The sequence below is a fragment of the Amblyomma americanum genome, chromosome 9, assembly GCF_052857255.1.
Source record: "Amblyomma americanum isolate KBUSLIRL-KWMA chromosome 9, ASM5285725v1, whole genome shotgun sequence".
In the NCBI taxonomy this organism is placed as follows: Eukaryota; Metazoa; Arthropoda; class Arachnida; order Ixodida; family Ixodidae; genus Amblyomma; species Amblyomma americanum.
Window position 1 is genome coordinate 32393484 of NC_135505.1, and position 19045 is coordinate 32412528.

The window sequence follows — 19045 nt, forward strand, 5'->3', positions numbered from 1 at the left end:
CCTCCAAGACTACGACTATACCGTGGTATATAAGTCCGGTAGGCTACACACTGATGCTGATTGCCTCTCCCGTATCCCGTTGGCTCTTCTGATCAATCTGGCAGTGACTCCGCCGCTGACCTCTTCTCGCTCTCTGCTCTTACTCACCTTGGCGATGAGCAGCGACGAGATATCGAGCTCCGCTCTATTATTTCCCGCCTCAGATCCTTTCCATCTGACCCTGCCCTGCGCCGGTTTGTACTTCATCATGACACACTCTACCGCAGAAGCCTGAATCCCGCCGGCCCAGACCTACTGCTCGTTGTCCCGAAGCATCTGCGCAACGACGTCCTCCACGAGCTCAATGACCTCCCCACTGCTGGACATCTGGGTGTCTCGCGTACTTACGCCCGCGTGCGTCGTCGCTTCTTTTGGCCCCGTCTCTACCAGTCCGTCCGCCGCTATGTTCGTGCCTGCGACCAGTGCCAGCACCGGGAACGTCCCGCCACGCTCTCCGCGGGTTTGCTCCAGCCTGTTGATGTGCCCCCTGAACCATTCTATCGTGTTGGCTTGGATCTTTTGGGCCCGTTTCCGGAGTCCACCTCCGGAAACAGATGGATTGGCGTTGCGACAGATTATGCTACTCGCTATGCCATCACGCGGGCCCTCCCCACCAGTACTGCTACCGACGTGGCCGATTTTCTCCTCTACGACCTCATCCTCCGTCATGGTGCACCCCGCCAACTTCTCACCGGCCGCGGCCGTTGCTTTCTCTCTACAGTTGTCGACGACATTCTCCGTTCCTGCTCAACAAAACATAAGCTGACCACCGCCTATCATCCACAAACCAACGGTCTTACAGAGCGCCTCAACCGCACTCTCACGGATATGCTCGCAATGTACGTTTCCCCGGACCATCGGGACTGGGACATTGCCCTTCCATACGTGACCTTCGCCTACAATTCTTCTCGTCATGACACTGCCGGTTACTCCCCGTTCTATCTGTGGTACGGTGGTGAAGCCCAATTACCTTTGGACACGCTGCTTCGGACATCTCCTTCCCCGCCTTCTGAATATGCCCACGACGCTATTGCCCGCGCCGACCACGCCCGCCAGCTGGCTCGCTCCCGCCTTCAAGCCTCGCAGGCCTCACAGCAGGACTACTACGACCGCCGCCACCGCATGGTAACTTTTTCCCCTGGAGCCCTCGTCTTGCTTTGGTCGCCCACACGCCGTGTCGGGCTTTGCGAAAAACTAATGTCCCGCTATGCTGGCCCATACCGTGTGCTCCGCCAGGTCACCGCCGTCACCTACGAGATTGCGCCGGCCTTTCCGGAGACCACCTCCGGTGCATCTCAGAGTGACGTTGTCCACGTCTCTCGCCTCAAGCCCTACGTGTCGCAATTCCTTGCCCCGCCCTAATTTCCACCGAGACGGTGTTTTTTTTAGACCGGGGGCCATGCAACGGATAGAAGAAGAGATGAATGAAGACTCTCGGAGGCGCGCGTGCTCTGGGATTCTGTGCTCTGTGCCTGGTGCTCTGTGCGGGCCGCCCTGTGCTCTTGACTTGTGTGCTGTGCCCGGGCGTTCTCGCGTCGTTCCCGCCTGGACCACGTAACAATATTAAACCTGTCGTCATAGCCGACATGACGCTGTCGCGTTTTTAACATTTATGTGAAAATTGTTTCGTTTCTGTGCCAAGATAGGCAATAAAAGTGTCCCACTGAAGACCTAGAGTTCCATGGTTCGATCCCGGGTTTAGGCAGTGTCCTTTTTGCTTTGTCCTCCCATAATCAGCACAGTACGCGCACACCACACATCGATGGCTACGTCCTGCCGAAATAGCATTCTACTTCCGGCCACAGCTGAGTGAGGACATGGGATCATGGGCTCCAGCGGAGCGGCTATAGCGTTCCTTGCTAGCCGCGGAAAGGGGATGGAAGATAAGGAAGAACAGGACTATGAAAACATTTTGCCTACGTTGCCTGCCGGTCGTGTTATGTTAAGCACATTTTTTTGCACGGTGACGTGCAAGTTATGCGCTTCAGGGTCGAGGATTTCCGCGACGCCCCCGCCAGTGCTGGTGCACTCCCTGACGTTGTGGCGTTGGGGGCGTATGAGGTCAGCCATGTTTGGGCGGTCACGCTCAACACTATGGAAGCAACGAAGAAGCTGGCAGCAATCGAGGAAGTGGAGGTTAAAGGACGTCGCTGCATTATCATCGATCCAGCCGACCAACAGGTGAAACTACGGCTGCACTGGATGCTGCACGGTGTAGCCGACGACGACATTCTGACGGCTCTTGCTGCTTTTGGGAACGTAACGGAGGTGACCCAGAGCGTTGGCGTGTTTCAGGCGTCAAGGAGGTGTCTACAACCAGGACCGTTCACCTGAAACTGAAACCCGCTATGAAGGTGGATGACCTACCACACCAGTTACCCCTCAACGGGGAGCTGGCGCTTGTTGTGGTGCCTCGGCGCCCTATGCAGTGCCTACGGTGCCGCCGCACGTGTCACGTTCGAGGTGAATGCAAGGCGTTACGGCCACGGCGACAGTCAGTGTGTTCGCTACCGCGCAAGCAGCACAGGTAATCGGCCCAATATTGCAACAGGATGGCTCCATATCCTGGTCGTTTGTGGGGCCAGTTTTCAGTAGTGAGGAGCCACCAGCAAATATTGCTCAGTCCCGACGGTCTTCTTTGACGGACAAGCGTACCGGCGATAAGGCAGCCCCGCGGCAAGGCGAGGGGCCTGCACCGGATGGCTCCGGTGGCAACGACGGCATCTTGCCATGTGCTAGACGGGAGGGGTACGCACCACGCTCTTGGCCTCTTCACTTTGTGCGAAAATGGCTTCTGTAACCACGTTTAAAGTAGCCGCACTCAATGTTAGGGACCTGGGAGGAAAGAAAAAGCAAAGCCATGTGTACCGGCTTTTAACGGAGCAAGATATCGACCTACTGGACGTAGAGGAGACAAAAGTAGACGGGGAGAATGGTGCGACCTTTCACGTCTAGATTCTACGCTGTATAAAGCCATGCGATAGGCTCATCTGCTGGTTGTGTCTTCTTTGTAAAGAAGTTGCCGGGTCTTGTCGTGCACGATCATTTCTCGCGCCCTTCAGGTCGGTGTGTCGCTGTTGATTTTACATTGAATAACACTGAGTGGCGGGTTGTGTGTGTGTATCCACCAAATGTTACGAACAAAAGGGCCGCGTTTTTTCAAAGTGTTGAACAGCGTCTTAGTTACGAGAAATAGCTTATTATTATGGGCGACTCCAACTGCGTCCCGAGTGGCTGCGATAAGACCAGTGCAAGGGTGTTTAGGGACGCAAGTACGAAGATACTGTCGCAAATCATAAAAAAATTGAACCTTGAGGATGTGGCGGAGTGTATACAAAGCGCGAGCGGTGTGAAGTACACTCACTTTCAAAGGACAAGCCATGCTCGACTTGACCGCATTTATGTATCACTTAACGTGATTTCAAAATGCAACAGTTACCATGTACTGCCGGTGTCTTTTTCGGACCACTGTTTTGTACAATGTGGGATAGGATTGAAAAAAACAGGTCAGTGCTTTAGTTGGGAATTGTGGAAAATAACTAGCTAATTAAGGACGACGGCTTTAATCATGCAGTAACTGAAGAAATCAGCAAAATATAGCCTAGTAGTGAACTGAAAATATGGCAAAAGTGGGAGCTTTGCAAAGAACAGTTTAAACCTAAAGCAGTTGAACGGTATAGTGCCATTGCGCACGAAGAGAATCTAAGCGAACGCAACCTAAGGTGTATGCTTACAAAACTGCTCGAAAAGGAATGCCAATCTCCTGGTAAATGAATCAATGACATCAGGAAAATAAAAGAAAATCTTCTACTAATAGAAGAGGGCCGTTATCGCGGAGCGTTGGTGCGGGCCAGAGCGGAAGATGTAGCTGCACATAATACGCCGTCGAAACGAGCGTTGTGAATTAAAAAGGCTCATGCTCGGCGAAAACACATTGACAGCATAGAATGGGGTGGCATCCTATAAGACGAAAACGAACATACACACCGTGAGTTTTTTTAATACTATTAGGCGCTCTTGGCATTACATGACGAAAACACGAACACGTTCAAGGAGAGATTTCTTGAGGTACTGGCACGACTTAGTGACGAGTAGAAAGACGCGTCAGAGCTCGCAATAACCGAATCAGAGGTAGGAATGGCAATAGACATTTGAAATTCTGGGCAATCACCAGGACCAGATGGTTTACGCGTGGTTTTTTACAAAGCATTTAAGAACTGAATCGCGCCAGTGTTGACGAAGGTCTTTAAAGAAGCTTACGACGTAGATGATTTGCCTCCTTCTTGTAGTACATCGCACACGGTCCTAATTCCAAAAGTTGATTAAGCTTACCAGTTACGACACGTAACATGGTACATATAGGCCAATTGCACTCGCAAATGTGGATTATAAAATTTACATGAAGGTGTTGGCGCAAAGGTTACAGTGTGTAATCCAGGTTATTGTTGCCCCCATCAAACATGTGGGGCAAAGGGTCGGTCTATCCTGTCAAACATACACAAGGCAAGATGTGTGCTCGAGTGTTGTGATGATACAAATAGCCGCGTTGCCATCTTGCAGATTGACCTCGAGAAGGCGCTCGGCTGTGTCGGGCATAATATTTTGCTGTGCATACTTGATTACGTGTATGTTGGTTCTGTTATCCAGGAGGGAGTCGCCTTGGCGTATCAGAACTGCTCGAGTAGATTGATTGTTAACCAGAGTCGGGGGGTCCCCATTAGCATGCATCGCTCGGCACGTCAAGGCTGCCCCCTCAGCCCTCTTCTGTTTGCCATTTAAAACGAGAGTTGGGTTTAAACATTACTGAAAACGAAAGAATTTCTGGTTTTCGGCTGCAAGCTGCGTAGGTCAAACTCCTGGCATATGCGGATTATTTTGCGGGTTTTTCCGTTAATGGAGAACGTGTAACTGAGGCCGTTGGATGCGTCGCAGAATTTTGGAAAACCTCAGGCAGGAGAGTGAACGGGTCTGAGTCAGTGGGGCTCTGGCACGCAGCATGGCAAACGACGCCTGACCACTTTGCAAACGTACCCTGGATGAAGACTCCAACGAAGTACCTAGGACTACCACTAGAAAGCTATCGCGATAGCGAGACATATTGGAGAGCGCAGACCCAGGATGCACGTGAGAAGGCGGAAAGATGGAAAGGAACAGGATTATTAATTTTCGCTAGAGCCACCGTGTGCAACCTTTTCTTTATCAGTAGGGTGCGGTATGTCATGCAAGTGTTGCATTGTGGAAGAATTAACTTACAGAAGTCACGTCGAATTTTCGCTGTTTTTGTGCGGGCTGCGCAATGGGAAAGGTGCATCCGGACGAAATTATTTAGAAGAGTTAAGGATCGTGGAGTGGGTCATAGACACCTTTTCTTGCGACATATTGTTAACACATTTATGTTTCTGCGTGCTGTCAGTGTCAGTTTTTGCGCACCGCGTTCAAGGTAAGGCTCGGGTGCTAGCTGCATGAATACGTTGTGGCCACCGAAACCCTATCGGGTAGAATTTTCGGGTACTTCAGAAAAGTTGTCCCATGTGTGCGATTTTTCTCAACGAGGTTTTCTAACGAATATTTATCTACAGTGAACAAGAAAAAGTTGTATAAGGATTTGTTTTAAGTTGTTCTGGCGGAACCTATGTACTGCGCCTTGTACAGTGGAGGCCCTCGGAGGAATGTGTTAAAAACGGTTAAGAGAATGCATGTCAAGCCGTTGGTTAAAACCTTCTTTTTCAAGTTGCACACTGGAACGTTATCAGTAAAAATGTTTTTACAGTATCAGAACTCATTTATTTTATGAGGTCCTCATTGCCTTATCTTCAAGCATCCAGAAACCATAGATCACGTTTTTCTGCATTTTTGGGAAGGGGGTTTACTTTTGGGATGTCCTTCAAAGGACGATAAAGAAACAATTTTCACTTCACCCCAATGAAATACGAAATTTGTCCGTTGATACCGTATTCCATTGATATGATTTAATAATTTTAGTGGGCCTCCACAGTATTTGGCGCTCGCGAATGGCAGGATATTACTGTGATCCCGAATCATGGCTGGCACGAATTCATTTTCGCGAAACTGTGAATCGGTTTGTTGAGAGGCTCAAAGCTGCTGGCGATTATTCCGAGTGGTTGTCGAGGGTGGAGCCTTTGATGGCCCTAAAGGAATTTGAATGTGACAAAGTCAGCCATTGGGAAGACTGACTACATAAATACCATGTGATCTTTTTGTTCTTTAATTTTGTTCTGATCATTCTTGCGTAATGCTAGAGCCAGGCAATAAAAAAAAGCCGGAATAGCTCAGTTGGGAGAGCGTTAGACTGAAGATCTAAAGGTTTCTGGTTTGATCCCGGGTTTCGGCAGTGCCCTTTTTTGTTTTTCATCTTATAATCAGCAGAGTACGCACACAGCAGACACCGACGGCTACGTCCTGCCGAAATAGCTCAGTCATTCTACCTTCGGCCACCGAGCGTGACGGACGTGTGTAGAATGGGTTCCGCTGGAGCGGCGACAGCGGCCCTTGCCGGCCGCGGTAACAGGATCGAGGGAAACGAAGGTAGTACAGATTATCAAGGGACCTTGCCGCAGCCGGCTACCAGACGTGTTGTTTTAAGCACAATTTTTCTTCAGGTGATGTTCGTGTTAGGCCTTTTCGGGTCGAGAATTTTTGTGATGCGCTAGCCCGGACTGGTACGCTTCCCGACGTGGTGGCCTTGGGGGCGTACCAAATAAACTATGTTTGGGCTGTAACGTTCAAGAACGCTGAAGGAGCCGCTGAAGGAGCCAAGAGGCTGCTCGCCTTCAATGGACTGAAAGCGAAAAGACGGCGATGCCCTATCATCGATACAGAATACCAACAGGTGAAGCTACGGCTCCACTGGATGCTAAAAGGCGTGGCCGACGACGACATTCGGGTGGCTTGTGCTGCGTTCGGGAAGGTAACCGAAGTTACCCGGGAGAGGTGGCGCGTCCACGACAAGGGATCTACAACACGAACTGTGCTCCTAAAACTGAAACCTGACTTGAAGGCCGACGATCTGCCTCACCAGCTACGTGTCGCGGGGAGTAGGTTCTTGTTGCAGCGCCCGGTCGACCGATGTAGTGCTTGCGCTCTCATGGCACAGGTGATGTTCGACGAGAATGCAGAGTGCCCCGGTGTTCTAAATGCAGGCGTTACGGCTACGCTGAAAGCGAGTGCATCCGTACATACGCAGTGGAAACCGGGCTAACAATGGGAGTCGACACGATAGAGCACATTATGGACGTCGCCGAGACTGAAGAGGACGAGACGGCGAATCCGGCGATGACGACGGAGACTTCTAGGCGCCCGAGCGGCGACGGAAACACGTGCCGCGGCACAGCGAAGGAACCGGAGATGGTAGTTTCTGCTCGAACAAATGATGGGTCGTCCAGCGACGGGACGAGCTATAAATTTGTCGACCATCGAGGAACAGATGAACCAGAGCGGCGCCCGTGCGTTAAACGTCACGAACCCAGAAAGGCGACCTCACGCCTTGACTGAAATTGAAGGGGACCAGCCCGCAGCTGCCGGCGTTGAGGTGCAGCCAGGAAAAACAACCCTGTCCAGGCGATTCACACTCAGTCCAACGCCCAAAGTTTCCGCAGGCAGGCGGGGCGCCGAGAAGGCGCCCCCATTGCCTCCGCTGCAAAGCCAGCATCCGCGCCTGACGGCTCCGGGGGTGGCAACGGCGTCTAGCTTCGTGCTAAACGCGAAATGTAAGCACGGTGCTCTCGGCATCTTCACAAGTTTTAAATGAAGCTTCCGCACCCTTCTTGGCTTTTGCAACGCTTAATGTCAGAGGTTTTGCCGCTAAGACGAAGCCGAACCAAGTGCACTGTGCATTTTAACAGATCATAGCATTGATCTGCTTGCTATTCAAGAGAAGAAAGTTGAAAGTAAACAAGACACCGAGAGCATCGTGCAACGTTTTATGTCTAGAATTTATGCGGTCGTGAGCCGTGCCGTCGACACATCTGCCGGATGCATTGTATTTGTAAAAAAAAGCTGCCTTGCTTTTCGGTGCAGGCGTACACGTCGTGCCCTTCGGGTTGTTGTGCAGTAGTGGATTTTTCTTTCGCATGCTCTGCAAGACACCTAAATTGCGTTTGCACACCTAACGTGGGTGAGGATAGGGTAGGTTTTTTTCGAGCATTCAGAAGTTGTTAAGCAGAGAAAAACACCTGGTTTTGCTGGAAGACATTAATTGTCTTGAGCGCGGCGACAAAACCAGCACGCGGTCCCACCACGTTGAAAGTACGGAACTGCTGCGTCGCTTGATCGATAAGTTTGCATTGGAATACGTGACTGAATGTGTGGTCTACAAGCGCGACATGATGTTCAGGCACTTCCAACGTAGTAGCCATGCCCGCCTTGATAGAAAATATGTATCGGTTGATCTATCGCCAAAGTGTCACAGCTGTGATGTAGTTCCTGCAACTTTCTGAGACCTCTGCTTGTTGAAATGTAGCATAGGCACGATAAAACGTAAAAAATCTTTCCAATGGGACCTCTGGATTTTAAACAATAAGCATCAGAATGACGAAATTCTTGTGATGCTTGTACTCCACTGCTCACGGTTAAATGTGCAAAAGCTGCACCGCATTTTCGCTGTCTTTATATGGGCCTCGAAATGGGAGAGGTGCAGCAGGACGAACTTGTTAAGAATCGTCAAGGTAAGGGGACTTGGTCTGAGGAACTTGTTTGTATGGCAGATAGTAAACAGATTTTTGTTTCTCCGGGACGTTTAAGATCCCTTTTTTCGCACCGTATTCCAAGTCAGGCTCGGGCGTGCTGTGACAGATTGCATTGTTAGAACGGAGCTTATGACCGGAGGTATTCTTGGTATTCTTAAAGAGGTTGTGTTTAACGTCAGGTTCTTGAAGGCGAGATTTTCAAAAAATATATATTTAAGTGGTGTTCAGCGGAAAACATTGTACAAACATGTATGTGACGTTTTACTTCCCGAATCCATGTACAGAGCAATATGCTTAGGAGGCCCAGGCAGAATTGCCCTGAAATAATTTTAAAAAAATGCAGGTGCCACCGGGAACAATAAAATTTCATCAAACTTCAAAACGGCAAAGTCTGTAAAGTTTACCCACGAAAAAAGGGGTTTTACCTACCTTGGGGATCCCACTGCCTTATCTGTAAACAACGAGAAATAATCGACTGCGTTTTCTTGCACTGTTGGGAAGGGGTATATTTTCGGGACGTCCTTCAAAGGACTATCAAAAATTAATTACGTTTGCATCCGTATAGAATCCGATTCCTGCCTACGGTAAAAGGAAATTGCATACTGTTCGATTTAGTAATGCTCGCAGGCCTCCATAGCGTATGGCGCTCCTGAATGGCAGGCTTTCATTGTGATCCGGATGCGCAGCCTGTGCGATTGTATTTTGTTGAGAACATGCGCAAGTTTTTCGAGGTGCTGAAAACACAAGCATCTCCCCCTGAGAGGCTGGCGAAGCTCGAACCTTTGACGGAACTCAAGGGATTTTAAACTGACAAGGCCTGCCCTCAGGTGGTTCTAGACTGCCTTTTTGTGGTTTGTGTTTCTACCCTTGTGTTTATGCTTATTTTACTGTAGATTTAGTGGTCTGCTTTAGGATGTCTGTTTAGTATTTCTTTTCTGTAGTTTGTAATCTGAATCTTGAAGTTAGCCACTTGGAATTAGCCACTAGAATTGTCTGGTGCATAACATTTTTTTTAGCTGATCTTATCTGACAGCACCAGTTAGCCTGAAGTGTAGCGATGAAGTTTTCAAGTGAACTCTGCATTGTTTTTCAAGATTTGCTATCGCATCGTTCTGATTAATTTTAGGTGCTGATTTCAATTTAGTCCCTATATCTAATACCTGTCCAAGAATTGTGGTTTCAAATGTTGTTTATTGTCCTCCATTTAAAAAATGAAATTGTAATTTTCAGATCTTCGTGACCTTTTGTTTACTTTACGCAGGCTCATCAATTTCTTTTCAATTGAATAAGCTTGACACGTTAAGCAGCCTTTTAATGCTGCTGGTGTTAATATTTCAGTTGTAATGGTGGTCTGTGTAATTCAGTGTTTTCGAACATCCAATAGAATGAATGTAAGTCGTATGCACAAGTTATATAGCGAACAGTGTTTTGAGGACATGCTAGTAACAATGTTTGTAAAGTGCTTAAAACAGCAGTGTCGCAAAAAAATGTCTAACAAACTTACACAGCTTCCTTGCACTATGAAGGTAAAATCCAAGAACTATATTTTTGTTCGAAGATAAAACCACGGAACACAAGCAATATGCTATGTTCTTGTGTAATCCTTACTGCGAATCCTCCTGCTTTTATCGACTTCGAGGACTTATAGACTGGATGAAAATAGTGCTCGAAAAATATTTTCAATGCGCGGGTGGAGCACGGAATTCAAAACTTTCTTTAAAAATATCCATTATGGACTGCAAAAATAAGTAACTGTAATGAACGGATTTTAAGGATACAATATACAAGAGCATTCTTTTTAAAAACTTCTAAAGGCAGAGAGACAGCAAACATTATTTGTCCAATGTGGAGCTGCCCACAAGTGGCTTGTGCACCATTCAGGTTCTCTAACACCAGAAAATCGGTTTTTGGACCAGAGTGAAGAAATGGTATACTTTAATGAGAAGAATAAAAAGTTTATTGCAGGAATTTGGCACGTAGATCCGTTACCACGGTCTTGTTTTCAGTTTCATTGCCTGTCGTCTCCCCAACTCTGCTTTTCTTGCTCATTCCGAACCACCCCGTCAAGATACTTTCGGCTAGCGCCGGAGCCATGATTTGTGTATTTTTTTACAGAAGTGCCGTATACACAGCGGAGTAAGATTAAAGAGGTTTCTTTGCCGCCGCCGCTGGTCTCGTTTTGTTTCCGCGATGTACGGCAGTACGCTGCGACGTGACTGCGACGTCGTGTTTATGCATGGCGCCACGATCGGGCAACGCAGGTATCCAGGAGGTGGTGAAGACAGCGGTCCGATGCACTTTTCATCCAGCGTTTCATCCTTTCAGTACTACTTTGTTACGGCATTGACGGAACGGGGCTAGTTGTTATATCTCAACATTGAAGTTCGATTGGGATTTGTTCATGATTGCAAAGCGCATTCGAACCTGATTATTGTGATTAACGAACTAGCACCGTTCCCCCTATATAGTTAGCAGTTCTAGTAGCCCTGTAAGAAAGAGCAAAAATGCAATATAGAAAAACGGACCACTGTCATCACCTCCTCCTCCTGGATGCCGGCGTTGCGAAATCTTGGCGCCTGCATACGCACAACACCGCAGCCACCACTCAGCGTATCGCTGCGGTTGAAACCTCCCATTGCTAACCGGAAGTGTTTCGTATTTTTTGGTGTAAAAATCTGCACCAAATCTGCTCCCTTCGCGAACCGTAAGTCCTCCGTATTTTTTGGGTTGAAATGTACCCCAAGTCTAACGGTGTATATCGAACCTTGATTTTGGAGGACGCTAGAGGACAAGCGAAAAACACCCATTTGGGTTGATTTGTGTTTTGTGTGCAGCACCACGCACCTTGTGTGTTGAGCCTACTGCTGGTCGTGTAGTAGGTCAGAAACCGGACCACGTCGCAGACGAGCAAGTGATTGCAATGCTAAAGCCAAGCGTGAATTTCATGCGTGTGATGCTTTTCAGCATGCACATACATGCTGCACAGAATTCACTACAGATGCTGGATTTGTTGAATGCAGTGCTTGCAGCTGTCCAATAGCTGGTACAACGCATCTCCCAGCGACATCCTTCCGAGAAAAAGTGCGAAGCTTACGTTGTCATCAACATTATCAGCCTCAACGGCAAGACGCCTTTCTTGACAATGAAACGTCTGCGCTGCCTTGTGATGGAGGGCCCTGGATCTTTTCCACTCAGGTCGCAGCAGTCAGCAGCCTTCAAGGTGTGCAGACTAGAGCGGCGGCGGCCTGTGACTTACAGTGCTTGTGTCATTGCCTGTCGTGTTTGCTACGAACTGCATTTCTCTACTTCTTACTCTTTTACTCCCCCTCATCCCTCTCCCCCACTGCAGGGTAGTCAACCGGAACATTCTACTGGTTAACCTTCCTGCCTTTTCTTTCTCTCTCTCTCTAGGCTAGTCTGGAGATACAGCGCTACTGGAGAAAATGAATTTAAAATATATGTTACGTCAGTGTAGTTGTTTAGAAGTGCACGACAGTTCCGGTGAACTAGAAGCCCCTTGATTATAGACCAGTTGGAGATAAGTGTTAAAAACTAGGTAGGTGGGTCTTCTGGACCTGATATGGAGACTCTGTTCCTTTTTTTTGCGCTCAAGAGAGCTTTGCCGCCTCTGCAGCGGGGGCGAGAGAGGAGTTGTGTCCACCACCTCATGAGAGTTGCTGGAGGACCGCGGAGAACCCGTGGGCGTGCGTGTTCTAGACCTCCCCCGAAGGCGGGAAGACCTGCGGGATGCCGACCCTTGGGCCGGCGCTCCCTGCATTGGCAGTTGCAGAATAGCCTTCGCTGTCCCTGCCTGGGGCGTGGATGGCCCTGCCATGGGCTCGGTGAAAGCGGCCTCGGCAGGTGCCGGAGTGCTGTGTGGTGCACCGCCCCTCCGCACCACATCAGCAAAGCTGGATTTTGCTGTGAAGGAGAATTGGTTGGTAAGAGCAAATCGCCTACTCGCTTCTCTATAATGTCTTCCTTGGTCTTTATGGTTATCTCTTTTTCCTTCTCCAGGACGGACAGGCCCTGGAGTATGCAGCGCAGCGCAGGGTTGCGTCGCATTCCTGAGAAACATGATCCTTGGAAGCGCATTTATCGCAATTTTTGTGGCAGCGGCAGCTCTGAGTCGTGGCCAAACCTTTTAAAATTGAAGCATCTTCGTGGGTTCGGATTATAGTGCCTGACATTTAGTTTTAGGTATCCTAAGTCAATAGCTTCAGGTAACGTACTAGTGTTGAATGTTAGAACCAAGTTCTTTTTATTTATTTCTTTGTTATCATTCCGGATTTTGATCCTGTACACATCTGTGACATTTTGGTTTGACAGGCCTTCCAGCATTTCTTTTTCAGTTAAGTGTATGGAGTCATTTTCAGAGGTGACGCCAAGGGCGGAGTTTAGGGATCGGTGGGCTTTTATGGAGATTGGTATTTCTCCAATTGATGCAATGTTTGTGATTTTCGAGTTCTGGACATTGTCAAGGAGTTCTAACAGTAAGTCTCCGCTAGCCATTTTGGACACATTGAAGCCAGGGCCCAGGGTATTTGTTAGCCATTTCGATACTACGAATCGGGATAAAAGTTTGGCAGCTTCTCAGCTGATTCACTGTGGAGGACATAAAATTTGGTGAATGATGTCTTTTTTTCGAAGAAAGCTCAGTTACCTCTTTCCGCATTTTCTTTAGAGTGCGATCGTGTTTGGATGGGAGGCTAGCCATAAGAGTATATATTTTTCGGCCACGTTGCCAGCCGCCACCCATAGAGCCGTACAAGGGGACGAACAAGCCCTGCCCACGCCAGCTGTACACCCCAACTGTAACCCAGTATGACTCAGCTCAGGGTGGTTGGCCACACACGGTTAGCCCTCTTCGATAGGAAGAGGGGAAAATCTGAGAACTGAATAGGAGGCAGGAGAGTTGTAATGAAGAAATAGGAAAGAAAAAGATCGAGGGGAGGACAGGAAACGGTGACTGCCGATTTCCCCCGGTCGGGTCAGGCCGGAGGTGCCGGCTACAGGAAGCTGGGGCCAGGGTGGTGTGTTGCCTCCACCGAGGGGCCTTAAAGGTCCAAACGCTCGGCATCGGCTCAACAACAAGGATCCCCTTTTCCCCGGACACGGCGATGCCACGCACGCATCTTGGTCCGTGGTGCTGCACTATTCACCATCATCCCCTTGCGGGGATGTCCCTGCGGATTCTCGGGAACCCGTGGTGTCGCCACCCACCAACGCCTGAAAGCTGCAGATTCCCCCTGCAGGGACGTTCTCAGATGTGTAAATCGAGATGGAGGCAGCCATCATGGAATAAGCGGAAGCCCTGAGACAGTTGTGTACGGCGGGCGCTCAAGTGGGGCAGTGTGCCAGCGGAACAGAGAGGTTCTTTCGTACATTAATTAAAAGACTAGCGCATGTAACTAGAACAAAGACATAGAAGACAGGACGAGCGCTACGTTAGGACGAGCGCTACGTTAGCTTTAGCGCTCCTCGTGTCTTCTATGTCTGTGTCCTAGTTACATGCGCTAGTCTTTTAATTAATGATGACACACCAACTAGCCCAGCTTTCCGCCTTGATCTTTAGTGCACTCATTAGTTCTTTGTTCAGCACATGCGCACTTGAGCGCCCAATGAGCGGCTGAAAGCAGACTCGTAAGGCCGGTCTGCTACAAGTGTCTGTTAAGACGCTAGAAGCTGGGACCAGTTCGGCTAGAGCTCACTGTCAAACCAGCTCCGCTGAATATACGTAAGAGCTCCGGGTTGTGTGTGGGGGGTGAGGGGGATAAGGAAAACAGTAATGTGGTTTTATCAATGGTAAATGTGAAAAGCATATACTCTGTCTTTGCGATGTGAGGAAGAAAATTGCGGCACATTTGTTCGGAAACCAGGAATTAAAGCTTTTACGCGTTAACGAGTATAGTTTGAACAGCACAGCAGATTTGGCATTGCTGTGTGGGAAGATAAGTTTGTCAGTTGGCCACGCTAAAAAGTAGTGTCAAGATTCATTGCCCTTACAACGTGCACGCTGCACAGCAATTAAGTTCGGATCATGGAAAAAATAAAGCGCTCTCAGGGAAACGGAAAAGGAAGACCAAACAACACCGTCTTTGTTCATTGTCCTAAGGGCGCTTTATTTTTTCCGTGATGCTATACCAGCTAGCTCAAATGTCGATTCTAAATATGGTGGGGACTGGGGGTTAAGTCAGAATGTAGAATGAAGTGAAGAGCACAAGCACTTCAACTCTACCGCAGGTCAGAGGCCCTGGAATTAAGCTGTCGACCTACGGTCACTGGTTGAATCGCATCTGCTGCAGCCGTATTTCGAATTTGGTGAAATACAAAAACGCCCCTATGGTGTACATGTGAACGCACGTTAACAGTGCGCAAGGCGGTCTAAATTATTTCACAGCCTTTCACTACGGCTTCTTCTTGCACCCTGAGTCGCTTCAGAGCGCTAATGCCCCACAATCCTGAGCACACTTCTAAGGGATTCTTAAAAATAATTACTTTCTCACCCAGCACTTCTAAAAATGTTTTGTTCTTTTCTAGCTTGTGTAGCTCTCGTTTATGTTCATGAACTGCTGCTTGGTATTAACCAGCTTTTGGACCACAAAAGTAATACCTTGGGGTCGACACGGAAGTCCACTGAACTAATATTGTCTAGGCAGTACATCGAAGGAGCTGTAACTTCAACGAAGACAACTTTGATCAAATAAAGAGGCATGACACATGTGCGTTCAGTCTTGCCTTCTGCAAAACACAGGGGACGTTTGCAGCACAAAATTCTGCACAAGGCACAGGGCGCTGATTTCTGCAGTCTGGATGCTGCAACCATCACTATAACTAGCAACACTAGCGGCAACAGTTGGACAATGGTAGAAGTAGTCATTTGTTTGATAAAAGTTTGAAAGATATGACGTGACACACTGATACAGTTCGAGTTGCGGCGCGGCCAATAAGCTACGTCTTTCGCTCTGTATAGAACTGACGTTTTCTTTGTTACTGAGAGCTGTATTTTTTAAAGCAAATTTAGTATGTTCCGAAATCGTTTAAATTTCTAGCTTTGCTGCACAGAGGCCTAAGGGTGATATATTCTAAGGATTGTGTTCTTATACGTGCCAATAGCTATTGTTTCCGCTCGTCAGGATTCGCTGATATGATGCCATGACCACACTGTCGCTACGCCAGAGCCCGTGACGAAGGCGAGCGCGGGGCGTGGAGTTCCTTGAGCCAGTAGTGGTTCGCGAGAAAAATAATATTGCAAAAATATAACAATACATTTGTAATTATTCTTTGAGCGCTAATTTTTGGAGCAGTAATGAGATTTTGTTGCATGCAAAAAAACCTGATTGGAAGGATCAAACTTATGCTCTCTTTCTGAAGGCACAAACAAGATCTGTGGTCAAGAAGCCAAGAAACATGTTTGTAATGACAGGATCAGCGAAAGCACCTGGAGTTTGGTGCTAAAAACCGCCAGGACTATAAGGCTAAATCAGAAAACCAAATTTTTTGAAACCGTGCGATAATGAAAGCACATCTTGAAGAATAAATTCATACCACCATCCAATGTCGGGCAGCTTTTTTGGTTGCTAATAACCCACTTTCTGTTTCCCTGTGGGTGCACGCAGCCATTCTTTGGGCCGTACAGGCTCGGGATCTAATGTTAGAAATTGCGTCAGGTTGACAGATTGTGCACTGTAAACCAGTCTTATTTAAATTTAGGAACACTGCTTGGCTTGCAAGGTTTGAAGAGCTAGCACTTCACGTTCGTCGTCTTTGCACACAATTAAGTTAAACGCTATATGAGGACAGAGATACGTGATTATGCGCGTTGTGTCCTGATCTGTGGGTTCTCTAGGCTCGAACGGCGCGTTGCAAGCAAGATATTGTGTGTGTCAGTAGCTAAAATTGTACACGCAGATGCTATTTAATTATTTATGTAACTGTTATGTTTTCGGCATTGCTGTGTTTTTACCATTCCGACCCTTAACGCCACTAGTACTGAGGGGCATAAAAAGTAAAATGAGATGAAAGAAATGAAAACTGCAAATATGATAGCAGGAATAAAATAAAAATCACCTAGGTGCACAAGAATACATTAAAAGTTGACATAAATGCGGTAAGGATTTTTTTTTGTTCGCATTTTGTGGACGGACAGCATTGCTGCGATTTCCCATAGCCTTTAAGGCCCAGAGGTATGGCCCTGAGCTTTTTCAGGACGTCTATTTCCTGGAATATCTTTATAGGCTATTTAGAAAATTTAGCCTTCGGACAAGACAAAACCGGGCTTTGTTTAGTGCGTACTAATCTTAAATCTGTACGAGCATATGACGTAGAACATAAAACGCATCATTATATAGCATAGGGGCAGGTTAAAATTGGTGACTAGCACAGCAGTAATTGTGGACTGAACAATTTTGAATCTGATGCCTTTTAAACGTGTCGTGCCAAATCTCGAATTCTTCATCTGCAGACACTTGGTGCTAACTGTGTAGCGTTTCCAATTCTTTCAATAAACACAACTAATCCTGCCTTAGGTGTGATGAAAAAAGTTATTTGTACTCTCGGGTAAAAATTATCCTTCAATAGTACAAGAGGTTTATAAAACAAGGTGTGCCTGTGAATGTGGTGCTTTCTCAGGAATTAACCTAAGGATAGCGTCGTTTACACTGAAATGAAAGTTCGCTTAATACTTACGCAGAACACTGGAAGGAAACAAAGAAAGAACATCTCGAGGAAAATTTTCGATCACAAGATTTGTTTTTTCATAAACGTCATCAAATTCATCTGTAAAGAAAACTGAAAATGTTAATTCACTTGCAACTGTATACACCTGGACATAAGGAAACATAGGTTCAACTTTGTCCTTGTAAGCCCACATATGTTTCTTTTCTCTTGGAGAAAAAATTGTTCTCCGGTTACAGTACACGGTAATACGAAATTTGAGCGCTGCTATTTAGGTATTTGCGGTAGGACGACGAGAGGAAGCCCTATGGTGCCATATCTGAGCAACTTCCTGCACATCTCGCGCAATCAATGGTCTACAGCGCACGCTACAATGCGTCGCCACAGCACTTGTCTCTACCGGCGTACACCCTTGCGCTTTCCTGCTCGTGCTCTTTCATATCTCGCTACGCCTCGCGTTCGCTCTATTTCATCTTCCGCTGCGCTCTTTCGCTTTGCCGGTTGCAGCCACGAGGGCGGCGGAGACGTTTAACCTCCTGGCGTCCAGGGGCCTGGCGCTCTCTGCCACCAAGTCAGAGGCACTCTTCGTCCATCCGCGGGGTGCACGGGCCACGTCGCGAATCCGTACCCTGCGGATTGACGGCACCGACCTCCCCTGGAGGCAGCAAGTGGGGTACCTCGGTCTCACCATCGACCATCGTCTCACTTGGATCCCAGCGGACAAGGCACTCCTGCTCCACCTGGACCACGTCGGCCTAGCAGCCGAACGCCTCCTGGCACGCGGGAACGGCTGTTCCTCTACCTGGGCCATCCGGCTATTTGAGGCAGCTGGGACATCAGCGGTGCCCTTCCTCTGTTGACTCTCAGGACCACCCGGCTCCGCCGCCTCGAGACCTCTCGGCGGAAATAGATCCGCCGTCTCCTGGGAGTTCCACTGAACTCCCTACTAAAGGAAGGGCATGCTCATTGCTGCCAACATGGAGTCCCTGGGCCCTCCCGCCAGCCATCCTGCCCCCCCCCCACCTACGCATCCTCCCCTGCTGGTCTCCTTGGACGTCGGAGGCAAGTCCAAACGCCACACACCAGCTGCGGCCCTCAATCAGACCGCTGCTGCCTTCCTGGATGAGATGAAGGTGTCCACCATTCTCTTCACCGATTGCTCGGTGCTACCAGCCATAGGACAGGGGGCAGCGGCACTCGTGGCTCCGCAGCTGAACGCGACAAGGACGTGCACGCTGCCCTTCCCGGGCAGTTCAACTGCGGCTGAGCTGGCCGGACTCCACCTTGCAGTGGACCTGATTGCGACCATCCTACCTGGTCCAGTCGCGGTCCTCTGTGATTCCCGGCCAGCCCTCCAGCTGCTGCCCAAGCCTCATGTCAACTTGGTCACTACCTCCCTGCTAAGGGCCCGCCTGCAAACCCTGGAGGGTGCGGGCCACCAGGTCTCCCTGCATTGGGTGCCGGGCCACTCCGGCATTGAAGGCAACGACCTGGCTGACGCCCTGGCCAAGTCTGCCCACACCGATGGGTCCCCGGTATCCTTTGCAGTGACTCAACATGACTTTGCCCGCCCCCTCCTCATGCCGATGGTACGGGTCCTTCACTCCGACTGGAGGATTGCGGCC

At 48.6% G+C, this 19045-nt stretch overlaps 1 non-coding gene across 1 annotated transcript; it reads left to right on the plus strand.

Annotated features, from left to right (window-relative positions):
• The first annotated feature begins 6318 nt into the window (after positions 1-6318).
• On the plus strand, positions 6319-6391 carry TRNAF-GAA (transfer RNA phenylalanine (anticodon GAA)). Its single transcript has one exon. It is a non-coding gene; the product is annotated as a tRNA-Phe (tRNA).
• The last annotated feature ends 12654 nt before the right edge of the window (positions 6392-19045 follow it).